Source organism: Rattus norvegicus, chromosome 17 (assembly GCF_021556685.1).
Source record: "Rattus norvegicus strain SHRSP/BbbUtx chromosome 17, alternate assembly SHRSP_T2T, whole genome shotgun sequence".
Classification (NCBI taxonomy): Eukaryota; Metazoa; Chordata; class Mammalia; order Rodentia; family Muridae; genus Rattus; species Rattus norvegicus.
Genome location: NC_141550.1, coordinates 77,721,162 through 77,743,747, shown reverse-complemented (window position 1 = coordinate 77,743,747; position 22,586 = coordinate 77,721,162). Strand labels below are relative to the sequence as shown.

The window sequence follows — 22,586 nt, the reverse complement described above, 5'->3', positions numbered from 1 at the left end:
TATTGGCTTCCAGAAATGTCTAGGGTCAAAGAGAATTCTCTTCAACCGTGTCCAGGAATTATTGACATCACATAGCTACTGTCTCTGAATAGGGTTTACCCTTGTACTTCTGATTTAATTTTTTACTTTTTATGTATTGTATTCATGATAAGTTCAAAAAATATACACATCTATGATAAGGACAAGGCTATCCTTCTACATTTTGTCAAATTTATAACTGATTTTTGTTTTTGTTGTTCAATTCAAAGTTAGGTCTAGAAGCATTTACCCCTAGAAAGGGATGTGTGGGTATTATATCCCTTCTTTATGATATCAAATTTTCTGTGCGATGCTTAAATCTTAGTAAGCATAAATCAAATGGGAGAAAGAATGACATACTTTATGATTAAAATTACAAGGCAGAGCATTTAAGAGGGCTTGTTCCCCTTCTAGAGGAACCCATGTGGTGTGATTTTAAAACTATCTGTAATTCCGGCTTCAGGGAATCCAACGTTATTTCTGACAACCTTTGTCACCAGACATATATGGAATATACACATACATACATACATACATACATACATACAAGCATACATACATACACATACATGTAAATATATGTGCAGACAAAATAATCATATATAAATTAAATGAATAAATACAATTTTGCAAAGTACAACGGGACTGTAAACATCAGCGAAGAACAGCAATGTATCATTGGCCACAGAACACCTTGCAGTTGGTAGAAACTTGTAAAATAATAAAAAAAATTCCACAGCATTGGTACCTAGAGTTTTCCTCACCCATGTCCTGGCCTACATGCTGATAGGAGCAAGTCATGTAACTATAAGCTATTATCAGACAAAACACAGACAAGCCAACAGCTGTCATTTCTTCTTGAAATTGAAAACAACATCTACACAGCTCATTGACTGTGGAGAGGTTGACCTGATGCCCACATGCTGCCTTCACTCTGATCTTCTAGTATCTTTGGTGCAGGAAGGCCGTCTGCATGGTATAAAAAGAGTGGCATAAACACTAAGCCAGCCACAAACCCTGTATTTATAAAGGCGTACTAACTTAAAATATATGTGAGGTCAATGGTAACACAGTTGATAGGAATAACCAACTGATGACTGATTCAACTTAAGGTCTACTTCATGACATGGAACCTGTACCTAACAGTGCTTGGGTGACCAAGAACCTGAGGTTAGATAGTCCAGGGACTTTGGGTAAAAACAAATATTGATTTTAAAAAGGAGAAAAAATATAGTGATAAAATAACTCCTAATAATATTGTCCTATACTCAGAAACCAGTGCCTTGTCCAGGCACCATCCAAGAAGCTTCTTCCTACGATGAATGGGAACAAACATAGAGACCCACAGCCAGATATAGGCTGAAAGAGACTTTGGAACACTGGTGCTTGATGGGAGGTGTCCATCAAACCCCTTCTCCCTCAGGGTTCAGGGGACACCGTAAAAGAGGAGGCAGGAAGAGTGGGTAAAAGCCAAAAGGGATAAAGTAAACAAAGAAAACAAGACCCTCGAAATCATCACGAAAAGTTCATATGAACTCACAGACTGAAGCAGCATGCAATAGTCCTAGGCAAGTCTAATCAGGTCCTCTGTGGTTGTGTTATGACTTCTAGTTAAGTGTTTTTATGGGATTTCTGAATGTGTGAATGAGTGGGTCTCTGGTTCTTGTGTGTTCTCTTAAGTTCCTTTCTATCTGTTGATTGGTCTTGTCCCACTTTGTTTTTTGCTTTATCTTATTAGATTGTATTTATTATTTTTTTAAAAATAAATGAATGGATGCCTATCACTATGGTAACGCTTAACAAAGAATCTCTCATTTATACCTACTGGGAGAGGAAAGAAACATCGGTTTTTTAAAATGGAATTGACAGTAGGTATATCAACCACTCCAGGGCAAGCTTCATGGTCAGGAGTGGTTGACTAACATGTAGAGGACTTCACAGTCTTTGTAATTATAGTTTGTTGGTGTTTACTTTCTGGCAAATGCTTAAATCGCAGAAATGGGAGAAAAATCATTTTATTTATTTATTTTTATTTATCTATTCTGTTTTACCTGTGGCTTTACTCTACTTTCTAAGTTTGGGAAGTGTTTATTGTTATATTGATTTTTTTGTTTGTTTCTTTTTTTTTTTCAAACACACCTTAAATTTGAGTGGGTAGGGAGGGAGAGAGGATTAGGGAAATCATGGAGGAGGAGAGGAAAAAGATCAAAATATAATGAAATTTAAAAACTGTCTTAAATAATAAAAAATATGACAAAAAAGAGACTGAACTAAAGAAAGAGAAAGAAGGAACAAGAGAAAAGAAAGGTACATACAAAACTTGCTATAAGGAACTGGAAACATGACGGCAGTTTTTAGTTGATGTTGGGTGACGACTCAGCAAGGGATAATGGTGGGGAACTATACGCACCTCCTTGTCAATCTCATATCTGTAGAACTAAATTATATCCCAGATGGACTGAAGTCACTCATACTCTCCCATATTATTACTTGAGTGATCTCTTTGTGAAGTTGTTACTATTATTTTTATTAGAATAATACCAACATTCAGAGGTTGATTGGACTTTCTATGAAGAGCTACTCATAGCTGGATTGGGCTTTATGAAATATATATATATATATATATATATATATATGCATTTAATCTTTCATCTCCCTCCTTACCTTGTTCTCTTCTCCCTCCCTTTTCTGCTAAAAAGGTGAACACATGCTTAGCTTAAGGGTCATATAAAAAGTAGGCCATGAGTCTCTTAGTCCTACTATGTAGAAGTAGGAGATCCATAAAGTGTTCCGCCTAGAAAACATGGAGTCCAGATCTGGAACTGAAGGGGGTGTAGAATGAAGATGATGAGCTTACAGGTCACAGATGTCAGATTGCTCACCTGATGGGTGATCTATTTTCTCTACCAACTCAGCTGTGATTATGACATGGCTGAACCAGAGAGCTTGCAGTGCTTCTGAGCTCACTCATGGTTCAGCAGACGCGTTCTGAGGTTATAAGCCAATGGGAGAGCCAGGATGAACGTGGGAAAAATTATACCTTCAATTCCCTATTACTTCAAACAGGCTTCTCTCCTAATACTGTCAAGGTATGCATTTTTTCCCATTGTGTGGGGAGCTTTAACTTTCCATTGAGGGACAGCTTAAAAACACTGAATGGTCACTGTGCTTAGACTTGACACTTGACGCCTAATGTACAAGGTGTAACATAAAACAGACCAGCAAGTTGGCTCATTGAGTAAAGGCACTTGAGGCCAAGCTTGATGTCCTGAGGTCAATGGCCAGATCCTACAAGGTAGGAGAGAACTCCCTTCGCAAATTATTCTCTGACATGATGTTAGAGCCCCTGGTATACAGAATACTTCAATGACCTCCTTCCTAGCATCTATGTTAGTCACATTTCTGGGTGCTGTCACCAAATAACAGACAAGAAGCAACTTAAGGAAAGATTAATGTTGGCTTGTTGTTTGAGACAATCCGGATCGCATAGTGGAGAAGACACAACAGTAGATTTATGATCTGAAAGCTCATTACTCCTCTCTCTCTCTCTCTTTCTCTCTCTCTCTCTCTCTCTCTCTCTCTCTCTCTCTCTCCCTCCCTCCCTCTCTCTCTCTGTCTCTCTCCCTCCCCCTCTCTCATATCTATCTATCTATCTATCTATCTATCTATCTATCTATCTATCTATCTATCTATCTATCTATCTATCTATCTGTCTGTCTATCCAGGAAACAGACAAAGGGAACTCTTAGTATATTCAGCTGGTGTTCTTATTTTTCTCTCTTCTTTATCTAAGATTCAAGTCCTTAGGATGAAGAGGTTCAACCCCCTCAATAAATTTCCCTTAGAAATATTTCCACAGAAAACCCAATGGTGTGTTCTCTCAGGAATCCTAAACCTGTTTGAGTTGACAATAAAAATTAACCATGCAACACACAGCGGTGCATTAACATTATCCTCAGAAGCTTTTAAAATTGAACACAAATCTATATCGTATCTGGAAAAATGAGGTTGAGTATCTTCAGGCATGTTTAATCCGCAGACATATGCGGCTAACCTTCATTTCTAGGAGAATCTGATTGCTTTCACCCTACCCCACAATTTAAAATAGCAAACATAAACCTTAAAAAAAATATTGACCATGTATCCTCATAATACTGAATTCTCAGCTTAATAGTAAAACTACCTTTACATTCAACTAGCCCTTTATGATTCTGCATCAATCTTACTTAAAATTGTTTTTTGGTGGTAAATGTAAAGTTAAATCATTCATATTAGGGACTGCTTGCCTTTGGGATGAAAACCAGCTGTTTTATCAAAGGTAAATGAGAAGGTGGAGGCCTAGGATATCCAGTAACCTTCCCTTATACACATGAGGGCAAGACTACAAGGGATTGGGAATCTGCGATTTTCCCCAAAGTCTTACTCTTTTAGAAACCCCCAGGCGGTCAGTCATTCTTTACTAATCTGTGTTAAGCCAGGCCCTTCCTTGGAATGCATTTTTAAGAGAATGAAACCCCAGCAGTCTCGCATTCTCGGTAGTAGCAAGCAGCAATCCAGTTAACGTTAGCAGAGCCAGGTGCCGCAGTGACTCAGAATGATGGTACATAAAATAAAAAGCAATCGTCAACAACCATTACAAAAGAAAGAGCTAAACAGCTTAAAAGTGGAGTCTACAAAAGAATCAAAGGAAGAAAATGTCTGACTGCTGGAAGAAAAATACATTCCATCATCTTAATTGCCTAAAATTGGGAGTTTAAGAGTTCATTATTTAAAAGTTAATCCTTCTCTGCATAGAAATTACAGAGAAGGTCTGAACAAAGTGTGAAGCAACCAGGGGTGCTTTTTGTTAGCCTCAAATTACCTGAGAATATAACATACATTGAGCATATGAGTTTAGGACCGAAATGTTTTAATTACTTCACAATGTGTTCTCTGTCCTTCCACCAATATCTAGATTTGTTCAACACCTGCTGCCCAGAAGGGGGTCCTCGAATTATATAATTACATTTTTCTTTCTCCGTAGACAAGGATGCTACCCAGAGAAATGGATCTGGAAGCACAAAGACACAGTTATATTACCGGCTGCTTTCTTGTCCGGGGCAAGCATAACTACCTGACCAAGCCCTCCAATGGAAACATTACCAGCACAGTTGCCTGTTTTGCATAGCCACACTTAGAGGTGTGAGCTCAGGACAGACTAGTTTTATACAAAGTGTCAAAGTTGCTGAGGACAGATATATAGGACTTGACTTTTAGCAATATCTGGAAACCTCCTGAGAAACTTCTGTGATCTCCACATGCCTAACCGCTTTACTTTTAGAGTACATAGCTCTTACCTACCCTGTGGACACCAGGATTACAGAGAAAACCAGAGCCATAGAGAAATGGAAGGAAGTCTTTGCATATACCCACAAAAGATGTTTCATGAGAGAAATATGGTAAGGAATAATTTAAACTATATAAGCTCTCTTTCTATTAAGAAAGACCTTCAGTTACTTCATGGAATTTGAGCATCTGCACTTGGATTCTTGCCTTTCTACTTCGTTCATAGATGGATGGTCAACCTCTTGATCTTAATGTTTGCCATACCATTCCCAATTCCCTAGAAAATGGCCCTAGGTCAACTTTTCAGGGATATCCTAAGGCTGACTCTTCTTTTTACATCCAGAGAACTGATAGCTTAGCATGCTCACACATACATTCTCCATGACTAACCCAGCTGTTGCCCTTTGGTCATTTGTGTCTCCTCTATGGGAGGTTATCCCTCCTAGTTTGTTTCACAATATGACTGACTAGAAGTACAACAATGGTACAAAACTGAAGACTCGTCAAACATCCTCATACTGTGGAACATAACATTGCTCACCAAGATTTCAGTTTTTCCCTTCATAAGCCATAGAAGTAAATTATTAGGCTTTTCCCCTCTGAACCTTGATATGTGTCTATCTGGCAATGATACCAATATATGAGCTGTTATAAAAATTATCAACTAAATGACTTAAATAACAATATCCAATGTATCACTATTTTGGAGGTTAGAAGTGCATAATAAAATTGTAATTCTCCTTCTGAAGCCTATAGGGGATTCCTCTTTTGTTCCTGGTGATTTACTAGGCTTTTCTTAGTGTGCTGAGGTATATCTCTGGGCCTCTGCCTCAATGTGTTAGGGCACCTAAAACAAATCCCTCTCTGTCTTTATGTGGATATCTTAAAAATATCAGATTAGATTAAGGGACAACTTTACCTCATTGTAATTTGAACTAATTATATCTGCAATGGGCTCTTTTCCAAATAGGTACACATTGCGAGATAGTTGAGATTATCAATCAACATTTTTTTTCTCCTGGGCATTGAGTTCACACTTTAATCCACCACAGTGTTCAAAGCACTAGGGAGAGGGATTTCTTCTCTACAATACATTTTTTTCATGAACTCAGAATGTTTTTCTTAGCTATGCCAACAAAGATTCTTACACACATATTTCTTAGTTTCCATTGTAAGTAGTATTTATTTGATGACTGAAAAAACTTCTTTTAGTGACATTTGTATTTTTCAATATGCCCCCATTTGAATTCTAAGCTGAAGAGTAGAAACGAGCAATCGATGACCTAAGTCCCTATATTTTATAGGATGTCAGTATACTTAGGACCACCAACGGTAGCCGCAGTCAGTTATGGATGGAGTCTTTGGAGTCTTTAGATGACTAAGCTAGAATCTCATCAGATGGCTCCACAGCAGGACAAAGTTCATTGTTTTACTTATTTTACTCGCCACTATTAAGAAAAACCTGACTGTTTTGAGACTATCAATTTGAGGGGACACAATTCCAAAACTTGGTAGGGCAAGCATAATGATGGAGACAAAGGACACATTCCAGCTGCAGTTGGGAAGTAGAGAGTACTGAATATGGTGCTCGTTACCTTCTTACTTCTTCTTCAGTCCAGGACTCAAGCCAATAAAGCAGTGCTGCCTATAGTCATGGCGGATCTTTCCCCTCAGTCCTCCCTGGAAACGTACTCCGAGACATGCCCAAAGGAACTTCTCCAATGTGATTCTAAATCTAACAGGCAATTCCAATTAACTAGCACACTCAAGAAAGGCAGCTTATCCAAAATTACTTTTGTAAAATTCAATGCTCCCAGTTATTTTTATTAGTATATATTAATTGTACAAAGTGATGGATATCATCAAAACATTTCAACACTTTTAGATCTTAAAAATGCATCTAAGTGATGGGAATATATCATTCATGTAAAAATGAAGTTTAATAACCAGAGGGCAAGTTTGAGATTGATGTATTTGGAAAAAAATGTATAAAAATTTGACTTGAAGTAACATACTTTTAAACCATTTATGTGATACATTGATATCAGTTGTATATCGACATATCTACAAAAGTAATTTACAGTTAGGTCAGTGGAGTCACAAACTATACAAACCTTCTGCTATAAAGACTGGATAATATACAAAATGCTCCTAATAGTTTAAAGTAAATCTAAGTGTAGACAAAATATTCTAAAGATCATTAAGAAGAATAATTATGGAGAGGAAAATTTGTCTTTAGTTCCTAGACTAAGGCTATTTCTCAATACCTATGATGTGGCAGTGGGAAAACCAGTTCCAGTCAATAAACGTTGGCAGGACTCAGGACGAGGCTACCAAGAGAGAAGATGGAAATTGAAAGACCAAGATGATTACAGAGAAATGCAACCCAAGCCCACAATATTTGGAGGATGGAGGTGAAGTAGAGATTTTAGAGTTCAGCGGCAAAGCAGGAAGAGATCAGAGGTGAATGTATTCCAGAAGGACGCCGGAAACAAAATATATAATTTTTATGTTCGTTCAGCTGAAAACGAACTAATTGTGTAGTATAGGCAGCAGGAAACTAGCCATGCGGGTTGGAAATGCCCAAAGCAGGAACTAAGGGATATAACCAAAGCATCTGAAGTTAGCAAAATAGTACAAGAAGCCAAGAAAACTCGAAGCTAAAGAAAGGGGAACACTCAAACACAAGCATGTTTTACACCTTCACATGGAAACCTCCAGGAGCTGACTAATCACAAGAGCCATGTTGAAAAGTTCAGTGATTGGGGAGAAACATCAGTGACTGTGTATCCCATGGAAGAAAAATGGGTCAGTCATGTCCAGGAAGAATGAAGAATGAAGTAATAACGCAAGGACTCTTGAAATAAGTTGTCAGAAATATACAGTCTGTAATATCACATTTAAACAAAATGAACCAGAACTCATACAAACATAAAAGAGTGACAAACAGAGAGGAGTAGAGACAGGACATAGAATCTGACTTCCAGTCATCCCAGAGGCTAGAGTTAGCTGACAAAATGTTTATCACAGCTACAATATATATGTAGAGATAATTTAGGGCTGAATGGTGCCCTAAATAAAAACTTAGGGAATATAAAAACAAACAAATAAATAAGGGAAAACTACCTAATTGAAACCCTTAATAAACCAAAACTTCATCAGGGCTAAAGAGCAAATAGGAAATGATAAGGATGAATAACCTTAAAGATCTATCAACATGGATTACCCAATTCGGGAGACACAGGAAAGAGGGTGGATTTAGATAATAGGGAATTGTAGGAACCTATGGGAGACTATATCGTTTGCTTAGGAGGAAAAGGAAAGATAAAAACCATGACAGCATTTTACAAAGTGGCACAATTTCTCCACAGATTGGTTTCCACAGCCATTAAATTCAGGTCCAAAGAAGTTAATGAGCTTCACGTGGGGTTGAAACAAAGTCATTCGTAAACATCCTGCAGTTTTAACTGCTGAAATGCTAACTTAAACAACATCTTAGAGAAGCCACACACAGGAAGTTGCTGGGAGGTGCTTGGACTGATTTTGGACTCCTAAGAAACTGCTGAATTCAGTTGACACTGGAATGGAAAAACAGCACGAGAAGAGGGTAGTTAATGATGAAATCTACATTCACCGAAGCTGTATTTTCAAACCCAAGATGAAACTGAAAGATTCTCAGGTAAACGATGAGTAAATTTGTCAATGGTAGATTTATATTCCAAATATGGAAAGTAAAATGAGTTTGGGTTACATAAAATGTGTATGTCTTTTAAATTCTTTAAAAGAATACCAGAATTGAAAGTAAATAATAATTTACTGATGAGCTTTATAATGTATGAATGTTATATATAAACACATGTTGAATATGCTCTTTGTCTAGAGTGGAATTAGATTATCAGTAACAGAAAGAGATCTAGAGAATCAGGTACCTGAAGAGTCAATAATGGACTGCTCTAAATGCAATGAGAGAAAAGAAGTAGTCAAAATGTTTTAGAAATTATTTTAATGAAATAAGTTTAAACTTGTGATATTCAGATAAGGGGGAGTTTTGGGGAAAATTCATAGCCTTAATGGTACATACTATGGAAGAGCTAAAACTGATTATGTAAACTACAACTGTAAAAGAGGAAAAATGGGTTTTCAGAGATGCCTGCCTGTCCTGTAATCCTCTAAAACTTTAAAATATGATTTCAGAGGGCAAAAAACAAACAAACAAAAACCCCAACTCACTAATGTAAATTACAGTTTTGATCCTTTGAGATGGAGATTATCATGGGACATCCTATTGTGTACTCATAATCACATGGGTCCTCAAAGCTAGAGGGTTTTCTCGCTTAAGATATTAGAAAGAGGAAGACTGCAGGGAGATCTGATATGTGAGAAAAAATGACTCAGCACGTCTGACATTGAAGATTGGGGATGGCTTGGAATCTACAGACAAAGAGTGTGTGAAATCTTTAAGCCGAGGAACGGGCAGGGATGAGCTTAGAAATGCAAGAACATCTTTAGAGTCCTTTGAAGGGAAGGAGAACTATGGATACCTTGACTTGGTGAGATTTGTGTCATACTTCTGACCTATGGAACTATAAAACCAGGCCGAGGAGATGGTTCTGAGAGACTGAGTTTAGTCTCCAGCACCCACAGAAAATCTGGGCATGGTGGTGTGCACCTGTGATCCTGTTCCTGGGGAAACAGAGATAAGAAGACGCTCTCGTGCTCACTGATCATCCAGGCTAGCTGAATTGAGTTCAGTGAATAACCCTGTCTCAAAAACTAAGTCAAAGAGTGACTAATAAAGATCCCACATGCTACTTTGACCTCTGGCTTCCACATGCACAGTGCACACATACTTACAGACATATGAAAACACCACACACACACACACACACACACACACACACACACACAGAGGTTGAGAATGGTTGTGGAAGATATGTGACATTGAGCTCCGAATTTCACACTTATGAGCACACTCATACCCTCACCCACACAAGTGTACATACATACACCACAAATACAAACACATACAAACAAACCTTATAAAACAATAAGGCTGTATGATTTAAGGTCCTATGTTCATACAAATTTGTTATGGCAGAAACAACTTGAATGGACTGACTTTTCGAAAAGAGATTTAACTAGAATATGCACTGCTAATGAAAGAATTGGTGTGACTCTACATCTTGTAATACACAAAGAACAAGAATATGATGTACATTCACTTCATGACCATGTTGGATAACTGAAGTAACACATACAAATTCTCTAAAGACCGTAAATCACCATAGGGAACTGGACATGAAACTGGGTTTGTAATCACGTTTTCCCCCAAAGAAAACCATAGGACCAGAGAGCTTACTGGCAAACTCCAACAAACGTTTAGAGAAAGAACAGAATTCTAGTGTGACACAAAATGGTTTGTGAAACAGAAGAGAAAGGAATACTTCCAACTCCGCTCTGAGACTATTTTTAGACTATCACTACACCAAACATACCAGAAGACAGATGCCAGCTTGCTTTTCTCCTGAACATAGACACAAGAAACCCTTACAGGGTATTAGCAACTCAGATTCTCAGCATGCAAAGGGGCGGCATTCTTCACTGGAAAAATTCGTTTACACATGAGCCTCCCGAGGGAGGGCTGCCTTTTTCTGATGAAAGTTATGGCTAAAAGCTCCATCCACTCTGTTATAAGAGACTCAGTCTTTTATCTAAGACTGGTAATAAAACTAAGTTGCTAACTTTCATAATTCCTAGTTAATATTTTCCTGCAAATTCTAGATACATCAATCAGTTAAGATAAATTGGATTCAACAATGCTAGAGCCTAACAGGTTATTATCCAAAAAGTCAATTGTTTGATGCAATAGACACAAATATTCAGAAAATAAAATAAAATACAGTTATATTTAAACAATGCCTATGCCCGCCTTTATATTTAGGGATAAATCTAACAAAATTGGAGAAATTCTTATACCCAAAATCATAGTCCATTGATGGAAAGGAAAAAAATAAAACAATGAATGCATGGCCAGCTGCGAAGTAACTGTGGATGGAGACAAGTCAGTGCAGCCATTGACTCTACAACTCAACTACACAGTCCATGTGATTCTGTAAGAATTTCAACAACATTTTTATTGCAGTAGGAATTTACTAGGTAATTCTGAAAGTCATAGGAGAAATGAGAACAACTTGTAAAAGCCAAAAACAATGTTTACAAAGTAGAGCGAATAGGGATAATTTGCATTATCTGTTTTTAAATTTCTACCATAAATGTAGGGCAGTTAATACAACAAGATACAGGGCAGGCACCCAAGTGTATGCTACAGGATAGAGACGTTTCTTCAGACAAACACACACACACACAACACAGTATTAGCTGAGTTTTAACAATTGATGTAACTAACAAGGAGAAAGTGGTCTTTCTACGGACTGTGTTAGCCATTCATATGGGGAAAATATGAATCTCAATAAAGTAACTCACAACACATGGTAGATCTACAGGTAGAGATGAAATGGTAAAATTTACAGATAAAAATCTTAGGAGAAGGGGGTTGGGAATTTAGCTCAGTGGTAGAGCGCTTGCCTAGCAAGCGCAAGGCCCTGAGTTCGGTCCCAGCTCCGGAAAAAAAATCTTAGGAGAATGGCCAGGTATGGTGGTATATGCCTTCAGCCCCAATGCTGGGGAGGCAGAGGCAGGCAGATCTCTATTGAGTTTGAGGCCAGCCTGGTCTACTTAGAGAGTTCCAGGGCATCTAGAATGATGCAGAGAGACCCCATCTCAAAACGAACAAAAACCAAACAAACAAACCACAAATTAGGAGAAAACTCTGTTGCATTTAAGTGGAAGAAAAACCCAGAAAAATCATAATATTATGTTGAGCACAACTGTAATCCCAATATTCATAACATAAAGAAAGACCAGATCTCCAAGTCATCCTCAGCTACACAAGGAGATTAGGTCTATCCTGGGCTACATGAGACATTGTCTTAAATGCAGATGTTGGCACTGTGGAACACTGACAAGCTAATAGGTGAAGAAACGTGGTTTACAGCAAAATGCTATTTTGCACTAAAGGGGACAACCATATATGACTCTCAAAGGTAAAAAAAGGAGGGCATAATGAAGCACAAAAAAGGGGCTGGAGAGATGGCTCAGTGGTTAAGAGCACTGACTGTTCTTCCAGAGGTTATGAGTTCAATTCCCAGCAATAAATTGAGGACTCAAAACCATCTGTAACAGGATCCAATGCCCTCTTTCTGGTATGTCTAAAGACAGCTAGAGTATACTCATATAAATAAATAAATAAATAAATAAATAAATAAATAAATAAATAAATGTATCTATTAAAAATTCTGTTTCAGTCTTCTAATATTGTGCAGTATGCAAATTTTTCTAGAGAAAGGAAGCCAAGGTAGACATGGAGAAAAAGAAATGGCTGTATAGGGATGGCCAGGTATGGTGGTGTATGCCTTTAGCCCCAATGCTGGGGAGGCAGAGGCAGGCAGATCTCGATTGAGTTTGAGGCCAGCCTTTCTTGGATGTATATTTTCTACCTCTTGATGGTGGTGGTTCTACTATTTATCAAAATTTTCAAGTATGTTTGAAAAGCATATTAAAAATTTAAGTATATGCACCCCAGTCCCCTATCCCATGCTATACCAAGAGCCATCCCAGCAGAGTTCAGGACCATTTGTCTTTTGTTGCATATTTTCCTGGTCCTGTGGGATATTCCAGTGTCAGCAATGGTATAGACGTTGATGTAGATGGGCACCAGTCCGCATCGACTCCGTGCAGACATGGCTGTCAGGATCCGGACCTGCCTCTTTCTAGTCCCTGGAGTTACACATTTGCGCCATGGATAAAATAAACCAATGACATTACTTGAATGCAATAATTCATTCTCTTTTTTTTAAAGATGAGGAGACAGAGCCCCAGGAAATTAAACAATAAAACCAATGGGTAGAGTAGAGATGAGGCTTCATGTAGCTTTACATTCCGATCCCTATCTCTTGGTTTTCATTTATAACCAGTAAACACGGCTTTGAAGACAATTCGTATCAGCAATTTAAATACCTATACAGATACACACTCCCGTGACACACACACACACACACACACACACACACACACACAGAGAGAGAGAGAGAGAGAGAGAGAGAGAGAGAGAGAGAATACATGGTTAAAAAATATGGAAAGGGTGGTGAGAACACTAATTTTCTTATAACTTGACACGATGCTAAGTTCGTCAAGGCTAATTAATCGAATTATCTTTACTAGTTTCCCAGATAAACTTGCAATACATCAGGATCATTTTGACAATCAAGGGGCAGGATTTTTATTTTTTTTACACTCTCCCCACCCCCAGATTTGAACACATTGCTTGTTTGGTTGATGCTATGTGTCCACCCTTAACAATAAATCCTGTAAACATCTCATCCTATCTGCAAGATGTAATTCTTAGGCTTTCGTTCTGGCTTTATATTTTTCACTCTAGCATCTCGATAATTTTGCCTGCATGCTGGTGTGAAAAATCACAATGTGTACTCTCTCCATCCAATATTTTCTACCTCAACACCTGTGCAATTAAAAGGTGTAAACTATTCCCACGTGCCGCAAGAGCTAGCAATAAATGCAGAGTTACTGTATAAGAGTTTCAACTTGGAAGCTGTTATGCCACAGCCCTTCAGCAGCGAAAGAAGAAAAGACATGCTAACATCTGTGTTTAGGGATCAGAACTTGGGGCTAGTGCTGGTTCTCTATCTGCTGGGACAGTGGGGAGGGTAAATGTGACTTCAGTGTTGTTCAATGTTTTGTTAACGAGGGAGGCATCGCTTCAGTTGCAGAGATCTACAGAATCATGAGTTGATTACCAGTTCAGTGGCAAAGTTCCACAGCGAAAGCCCTGATTTCACATGATGTTCAGGAAGAGAGGAAGGCAGCTCTCACACAGAACACCTTGGGTTGTTCCAAATCTTGTTAACAGGAGAAGTTGGGGAGGCTGAGCTTATCCAACCCTATTCTTATTTTGTGCCAGAAATAAAATTTTGGAGACGTCTACTGATCTTTATTTTTCCTTGTTCATTCAAATAGAAATTTGTTTAAAAGAAGAACATGACTTTGGACATTTGAAAATTTAAGGAGGATGGTAAAATAATGAATGAATTTCCCTTTTTCATAATTAAGGGACACAAACACGGTTGTTTGACTCGTATGCAGCTCCGAGTAGCCCTTTCAGATCCCCGATTCTATGCAAAGAAAGTCACTAAAGAGTTAGTTACTTGTTACTGGGCAGCAGTTTGTCCCAATTCCCACTGAAACGTGGCTAACACACAGTTACTGGTAGGAAGCAGATTTTTTTTTTAAAAAAATGAACTATTAAACCCACAGCATTTTCTCTCATTGTAAAAAGGCAGAAATTATTTTAGCAGTTGACATTTCCTAATGTTCTCAGGTCTTTTTAGACATTTCAAGTGGTTCTGGGGGCATTGGTGAAGACCCAAGGGCGTCAGGGTTCAGAGCTGTTAAATGTAGGGATGACACAATTAGACAGAATAGCTTCAGAGACCAGTGCATCCTGTGCTCCACTCTCTATCAGATGCAAAGGTACACAACCTTCAAACATCCACAGCAGACACATTCTTTAGCAACGGCTTTGGTAGACAGTCGTGAACTACTGCTTCTGAAAACTTCTTCTTCTATTTCTGCTAATCCATGTTTCTTTTTAAAACTAAGCAAAATCTATCACACCTTATAAAGCACCGTGGAGGGGTAGCAAATTATATTCGTTGATGTTTTTATGCATTTTAAGAGCAAATTTTTAAAGTCCTCATATCTAAGTTTCTTGACCCAGAGCTAAGCCGGACTCAGCAAGTCTAAACCTTTCCATGTGTCTTCCTATTTCTGACATTTCTGACACGAAATCTGCAGAAAATCAAAACTTACTACAGTGAGATGTACTTTTAAATGATATGCACAGTGTTTGATAATAATGACATCGGCAGTAATATTTCCATCTTTTTTTTCTCTCTATAGTATTAAACTACAATCTAAAATGGACAGGCAACAGGTACTAATTAACAGAAGCAAAAATATACATGCACCCAAAGAAGGGCTTGTCCCATGGTCTATGGAGAGCTAACCTTGAACCCTCATCTATAGCAAACGATCATGCATATAGGAACATCGTACCTAAGAGGCCAGTTCTAAAGGCAGGGAAAAAAGTTTGCCTCTCGCCATTTACAGCATGTTTCGATTTCTCCCCAGTCACTGAGTAACAGGAACTGGCATTCCCCAAGCAATTCCAGTTAGAGTGTGGAGAAATACTTGTTGAGTTTAATTGGATTGAATTAAAAACTGTCTTTTCAAGGAATCAAGTTGGCATCCCAAGTCCAAGATCTCCACACGATATAGGGCTCTCCTCCACGGCTGTCTAATGAACCCCTAACTAGTTACAGATAAAATGGGATTAAAGCCACTCCACAGAGCACTTGCTCTGGTCTTTCATTATCTGGACTACGGAAGTCGGTGATAATGACGCTGTTTCATAAAACAAAAGAAGTTTAATCCTTGTATTTCCTGTTTAAGAAGTAAACATCGAAACGTTATGATAGGGACCTGTCCTATTAGAATGCATAATAACACCTGTCAGGCAGCAACTTGGAGGAAGTCAAGACTTCTGACAGGACACTGAAACTCCAACCCCAAACAACCGAACAGCTCCTTGACACAGCGCCGCAATCTGAGTCTTGCTGCGGTTGGGCATCGACTAGTCAGTTTGCAGAGAGAAGCATCATCAGGGTGCACAGGGATGCGGTTTTAGTCCTTATTATAAGTATGGCGCGGAGGTCACATATCAGGCAATTATACCTTTTTATTACAGGCTAACCCCTCACAGCAGGGAAGCCACGCTTATGACAGCATTAGAGAGACAAAGCCTTCAGCTTTTTTTTTTTTAAAGGAAAAGCCAAAAAAAGAAAAAAAAAAGATTAAAAAATTAAATTCATTTTCTTACCAGCACGTTGCAGCACCAACTCGCTCACGGGGAATGTTGCTTTTACAGGTTTCTCTTTTAATTATCCTGGAAGCAGGGAGACAAGGGAGGGGGGAGATAGAGAAGAAGAAGCAGGGTGGTTAAATTAGCGTGCTGGAATCTTTTCAGTTTGTCGCAGAGAGTAGAAAAATTAAAAAAAAAAAGAAAAAAGAAAAAAAAACTCAGTAATTTAAATTTGCTCTCAGTTCAGGCTGCACCGCTGGGTACCGCCCCTTCTTCCCGCTGGGTTCCATTACCTGCAAGGCTGGGACTGACAGCCACTGTTCAAACACAAAAAGGCAGCGAGCATGCTGGGACCATTCTGTCTGCTGTTTGGGTCTCACTTGTCCTCTCAAGTGAGCATCACCACCGGGGAGGTGTACTGCAGCTCCTTTCCGGGCACTCCCATGTCATCCCTTACCATGGGAGCTGATCACACGTACTTGGGGGTTTGCTAACAGTTTGATTTGTTTGATTATTCCACCTTTAATAACATTATTTATTGCACTTATATTTTTACTAATATTATTTACCTTGTGCCATCTTTTGAATTTCCTCACTCCCCCTTGCTCCAAAACACACCGTCTCCTGTCTTTTCCTTTACATCACCAACATGAACACATTTATGAACACAGCAGAAGACATGTCAAAATTTTAAGAGCCCTCGTTTCTGCTTGGACTTTTGGACTCCCTTTCTTTCTGGAGCCTGCGGCGTTGAGATATTTTGTGTGAAAGCATGCCTAGGACCAAGTTTCTAAAAGCACCAGAAACTTCTAAGAAGGATGAAATGTGGAAGCAATTCTCCATTATCAAATTCAAAATGCTTATCTTCATTTAATGAAGTGGGTGAATTAACCTATGATAACAGAGCTATCCTCGGTGCGTTCTGAAAATTTAAACCTAGATATGGAAACCTTTTGAACCTGGTCAACAGCAGCAAAACCTGATGCTCAAGACAGCGTGTTTCTAGTTTGCAGCCCAGTAAAAGTATAAGAAAAGACACCTTTCTTTCCATGAGTAATTATATCACCTACATGGACTGTGCAACGGCCCTCCTGTTGTTACCTCTCTGTCAAACACTACTTTGTGATTGATGCTACCATAGCCTGAATGTGTTCTGGGTCTTCTACAGGTGTTGAAGTTTCAAAGTTTCAAGCTGTCTACTGCTTGGTAAGTGAACCATGAGGATCTGTCAGGCCACAAAGCTACATAGCTGTTAGGGAATAAAGGATGCTCTGAGAGCTCAGGAGATAGCCCAGTCAGCAAAATGTTTCTTTTGCTTGAAGACAACCAGAGTTTGACCTTTATCATGTATATAAAATAAGCCCTAAGCTGGGCATGGGGGTTCATGCTTGTAATCCTAACACTGGGGGCGGGGGGGAGTGGTGAAGGGGGCAGGATCCCTAGGGCTCACTGACTGTCCAAATCAGTCCACTTGACAAGTTCTAGGTAGGGCAGCAAGAGATTGTAAAAGGAATAAGTAGACTGTGTCTTAGGAATGGCATTCAAGGCTGTTCTCTGGCTTCCATATGCACGTACATACCCTCGATTGTGCACCTACACACATGAATGTGTATACATGTGTGCAAACACACACAGATGTAATAATACATACTTTTGTGCCAGTGCTGAAAACATATAAGAAAATGACTCCTGATGGCAGAATAGTGTTTAATTTTCTTGATAATTTTTCGTAATTGTTTTTTTTTCTTCTTATGCCTACCTTATTTTCTTATCCATTTAAGTGAATTGCAGTAGTTCCAGAATTTTGTAAGGCCAAACGTACAGTTCACCTTTTAAAGGAGAAGTTATTAATGGTGTAAATTAAATAACATGATTTAACTTCCCAAATTGGTAAAATGTTAGCTGAGTGTCATATATGTATCCCGCTATTCAAGGTCCAACCTAAAAGCAAGGCAATTAAAAATGGAAAAGACTGAGGAGAGAAAGAGAAGGAGGTGAAAAAATGAGCATGAATTTTAAAAATCAGTGTCTTTTAAGTATTTAAGTATTAATGGCCACCGTACTAATATTAATTACTTTATATAAATGCAAAAAATCATATATGTAGAACATTTTATATAGTATGTGTATGTATATACCATACATATGCTAGCACATGTTGTCATATATCCTGAATATTTTTCTTTTAAAGACAAAAGAAATGATTCTAGTAAATAATATTACCAAGTTCATTTATTTGTGTATTAATTATTTGTATATTAATCTTAAAAAGTCCTGACACTGAAATTTAGAGAAGGAACATTTTTGTCGAGATAAGGTTCCCTTGGTCTTAGAAAAATCATAAGATATAATTCTAGTAGGTATTTATCCCGTCACTTCTGAAGTCCCACTAGGGGTGGGATTTAAAAATATACTGCATTTCTTGTAGCCCTACTGAAAACCTATCCATTTCAAAAATAAATTCCTACTGAATTAGGGGATTGTGGGTGGTGAAAGACATCAATGTGGCTAACAGATCATAGAAACATGTCTTCAGCACTGAAGAAGCTTGTCGGAAGTGTATTAGACTTTCACATCATTCTTGGTCCTTGAGAAAGGGTGACAGTGTAGCCTAGGCTGCCTCTAACCGCTGATGATCAAACTTCAGCCTCTCAAGTGTTTGGATTGAAGGGGTATCTATCTTTCTAACAAATTTTATTCATTTGTTTGCTTGTGTTTTAGATATGGAGGTCTAATATGGCCTAGGCTGGTCTTGAACTGGCCATGTAGCTGAGGATGGCTTTGACTACGGATCATCCTACTTCTCCCAAGTGCTGGTACTACAGGTTTGTGCAAACACATCTGGCCTGGATGTATTTTTAAAGACTTTTTTTTCAAGCTGGGCATGGTGGTGGGTTCCTATCATCCAAAAAGGAAGACCATGAGTTTAAAACACACCTGAATGACGGAATGAATTGAAGGTAAGCAGGGCTACCCTGTGAGAACCAGTTTCGAAGTCAAACATTATTTAAATGTTCATTCCCAAAGGGACTCCACATCAACGAGGGAAGTGAGAACAGCAGTTTTATTGTTTGGCCTTTTGGGCCCTGGAGCACTGCCTAATGCACGGTGTTATGTCTAATGATAACAGTCACTAATACATTTTCCCTTCAATAGAACTCAGAGAAATTCCCACTTTCATGTACCACTAAGCTATCATAATTAAGCCCTAGAAACCATACAGCATGGAGAGATTCATCTCAGTCTTGATGTCAAAATTGTCTATTATTTGGACTCAGAGGGTTTTAAAAACCACATCTTCATGGTTATAGACCAGTTTTATTAATTTATTAAAATATATGGATATTTGAACACAAGTAGACACATGTAAACACCAAACTCCTGATTCTAAGGTGATTTTTTTTACAGGGAGATTTTTTTTTTTTAGAATAGGTCGACAGAGAATTGTGGACAATTTCGTTTTAAGTGATTTAGGCTGTAAAGAAATCAAAAGGAAAACTAATATTTGGCCTAGAATAGAACAGAGAAACCTAGCCTGATAAACTTCCATAGGTCATTTCCTCCTGCAGCCATATTCACACGGAGGGGGAAGCAGGTTGAAAGCAAACTGCCTTCAGATTAAATTCTTTGTAAAGTCAAAGGTACCCCATGATTGTGTGGCCAGAATGGGTAAGCTTTGTGTCCCTGGTATTGGCTATATGTGGTGCATGGCATGTCATAGATTTTATTAATATCTAGATACACCAGACATAAGGAGAGAACACTGTAAGCGGTAGGACTGAAAACAGAGTCAGAAACAAAGAACAAAATATATAATAGAAATGTTCAGTATCTGGTAAAATTGGCTGCTGGAATTCCACTCAGAATACTGGACAAAAGCAAATTCGCTTGAAAGAGAAGATTCTAAGTGTGTATAAAAGAATAGGTAAGTATCTTTGAACAATGTATGGTGTCCAGTGTGGCAGGGGATGTGTGTATCATTCTAAAGGAGAAATTTGATTGCCTCTTGCATGGCTGAGGAATTGTTTCTTGGGTACCTAAGTAATCTGGAATGGGGTGCACCCCCAACATTCTTTTAAGACAATGTTTCAGATAGTGTGCTAGGCGGTCACCAATACTGGTCTGAACCATCCGTATTTGGTCCTGGTTTCAGGACTTGACTCTTAGCTGTAGGTTATGACTTTCCTTAGACTCTTAATCCGCTGATTGAAGAGGAAGGTTAGCCCTCCGGCCCAGCAGTGCTCAGCAGCTTGCTTCTGCTCGCCTCAGCTTCTGCTTCCAGATATTGTTAGTAAGGCTGCATATAAAGATGTGCTATTTTGGAACTTTAGTGAAGGAATATAGCACTTCATTCCAAAACTCAGAATTTCTTTTCAAGCTGCTGGTAAGAAATTGCTTTTTAGGGCAAAGTGATTTCTCCTAAGCCATGATTTTCTACACTTACGAGAAATGACATACCCTACTCTCTCTCATGTATAGTTGGCTTTGGGGGAATTTCAGTAAGTCACAGTCAACAGTGACCCAAAGATATTAAATCAAAAAAATTCCAGAAATTAAGAATTCAAACGGTTGGTGTGGTCTTTGTGACTTCCACCATGGCGTACCGGGGCCAGGGCCAGAAGGTGCAGAAGGTGATGGTGTAGCCCATCAACCTTATCTTCAGATACTTGCAAAATAGATCTCGAATTCAGGTGTGACTGTATGAACAAGTGAATATGCGGATAGAAGGATGTATTATTGGCTTTGATGAGTACATGAACCTTGTATTAGATGATGCAGAAGAAATTCATTCTAAAAGTCAAGAAAACAACTGGGTCAGATCATGCTAAAAGGAGATAATATTACTCTGCTCCAAAGTGTTTCCAACTAGCAATGGTCAAGCATGGGAGGAGTTGAGAAGGGGGTTCAGGGGCTTGCTGGTGACTACATTTACTCATCCTGTTTCACTTGTACATTATCATTGGGGTAAAAATAAATGTGAGCTTGTTTTTGTTACAATTAAAAAAAAGAATTCAAACGGTTAAAATAGCTTTTATTATAGTTATTTATTATAATTGTTCTATCTTACTACTAGGTATGATTAAGTTCTTCCTCTGCCTCATGTACAAACTAATTGTATGCTAGGGATGTGTATATAGGAAAATCCATAATCCTATAAGACTCAACATCTTCTCTGCTTTCAGTATCTACTAAAGACCTTAACATTCTCTCTATTCTGTGGCTAAAGAGGACTATTATATTTAAATTTCAAACCAATAAAGAAAATCAGAGAGAACAACGGGTGAATAAATTATGTTTGAGTCTTGAAAATTTCCTTTTTTTTTGATGAAGAAATTTAAGTTTAATTTAAAGCCACCTCAACAAATGGGGACATCAGCGCTCAGTTATCTTTGTCATCTAGTTGGAGCTTCCATAGTGGTTTGTTCAGAAGACAGAGAAGCCTAGAGATTTGACTATTTAAACAAAAGCTCATTATCAATAACTCTTCTACTCTGCTAACTACAACAGGATACAAGATTTTAGAATTCCCATTCCTTCCCAACAGAATTCACTACACCTCTCTGGGAAAAAAAAACCAAAAAACAAACAAAAAACCCAAACAACAACAACAACAAAAACCCAGAAACCATTCTTTAGTTACTGCTGTGAAAATAGACCAACACACTGTTACAGAAAAATCTTTCTATTTTAATAAGTAATTCAGTCAAAATGTAGGCATGCTTGGGCTTAAATGAACACGTCACTAAAAACCTGAGGGAAGAAGTCACAACTAACTTTATAAGAAGTTGGTGGGAGTTTTGGCTACTGGTTTGATGGTTTGTTTACCATAGATGCAAGGAAGAGCTGGTGACGTAGGTGAACCAGATGTATAGCATAATTACTTATATGTTATTGGGAGAAAAATATGCCCAACCAAAGAAGTTGAATTGGCTAGACTTATTTTAATAATGCATCAACCTGGAAAAATGTTCTATTCAAAACCCCTTAGGGTACTTTACAAGGAGCCCTAATCTGAAAGTAGAAAGTAAAGCTTCATATTTTAGAGAAGAGGCAAACATAAGGACAAAAAAGGTAAAAACCAAAAAAACAAAAAGCATGGAATCAAATTAACATTCACAACGATTCTGTACCATTGCATACACACCTGATAAAAGTCAAGGCAACGGATTATAGCTTCCCACACGGCCACAAAGAAGAGGATATGGCCACCTACACGTGTCATACTCTTTATAAGAAGAAACCACAT

The 22,586-nt window shown here is 38.3% G+C and overlaps 1 long non-coding RNA gene and 1 pseudogene across 1 annotated transcript; both read left to right on the top strand.

The window, feature by feature from the left end:
• The first annotated feature begins 2,987 nt into the window (after positions 1-2,987).
• On the top strand, positions 2,988-14,949 carry LOC148000283 (uncharacterized). The gene is made up of 3 exons (XR_015641865.1): positions 2,988-3,107; positions 8,900-9,022; positions 14,798-14,949. It is a non-coding gene; the product is annotated as an uncharacterized LOC148000283 (long non-coding RNA).
• Positions 14,950-20,909: 5,960 nt separating this feature from the next.
• On the top strand, positions 20,910-21,209 carry Snrpe-ps2 (small nuclear ribonucleoprotein polypeptide E, pseudogene 2; annotated as a pseudogene).
• The last annotated feature ends 1,377 nt before the right edge of the window (positions 21,210-22,586 follow it).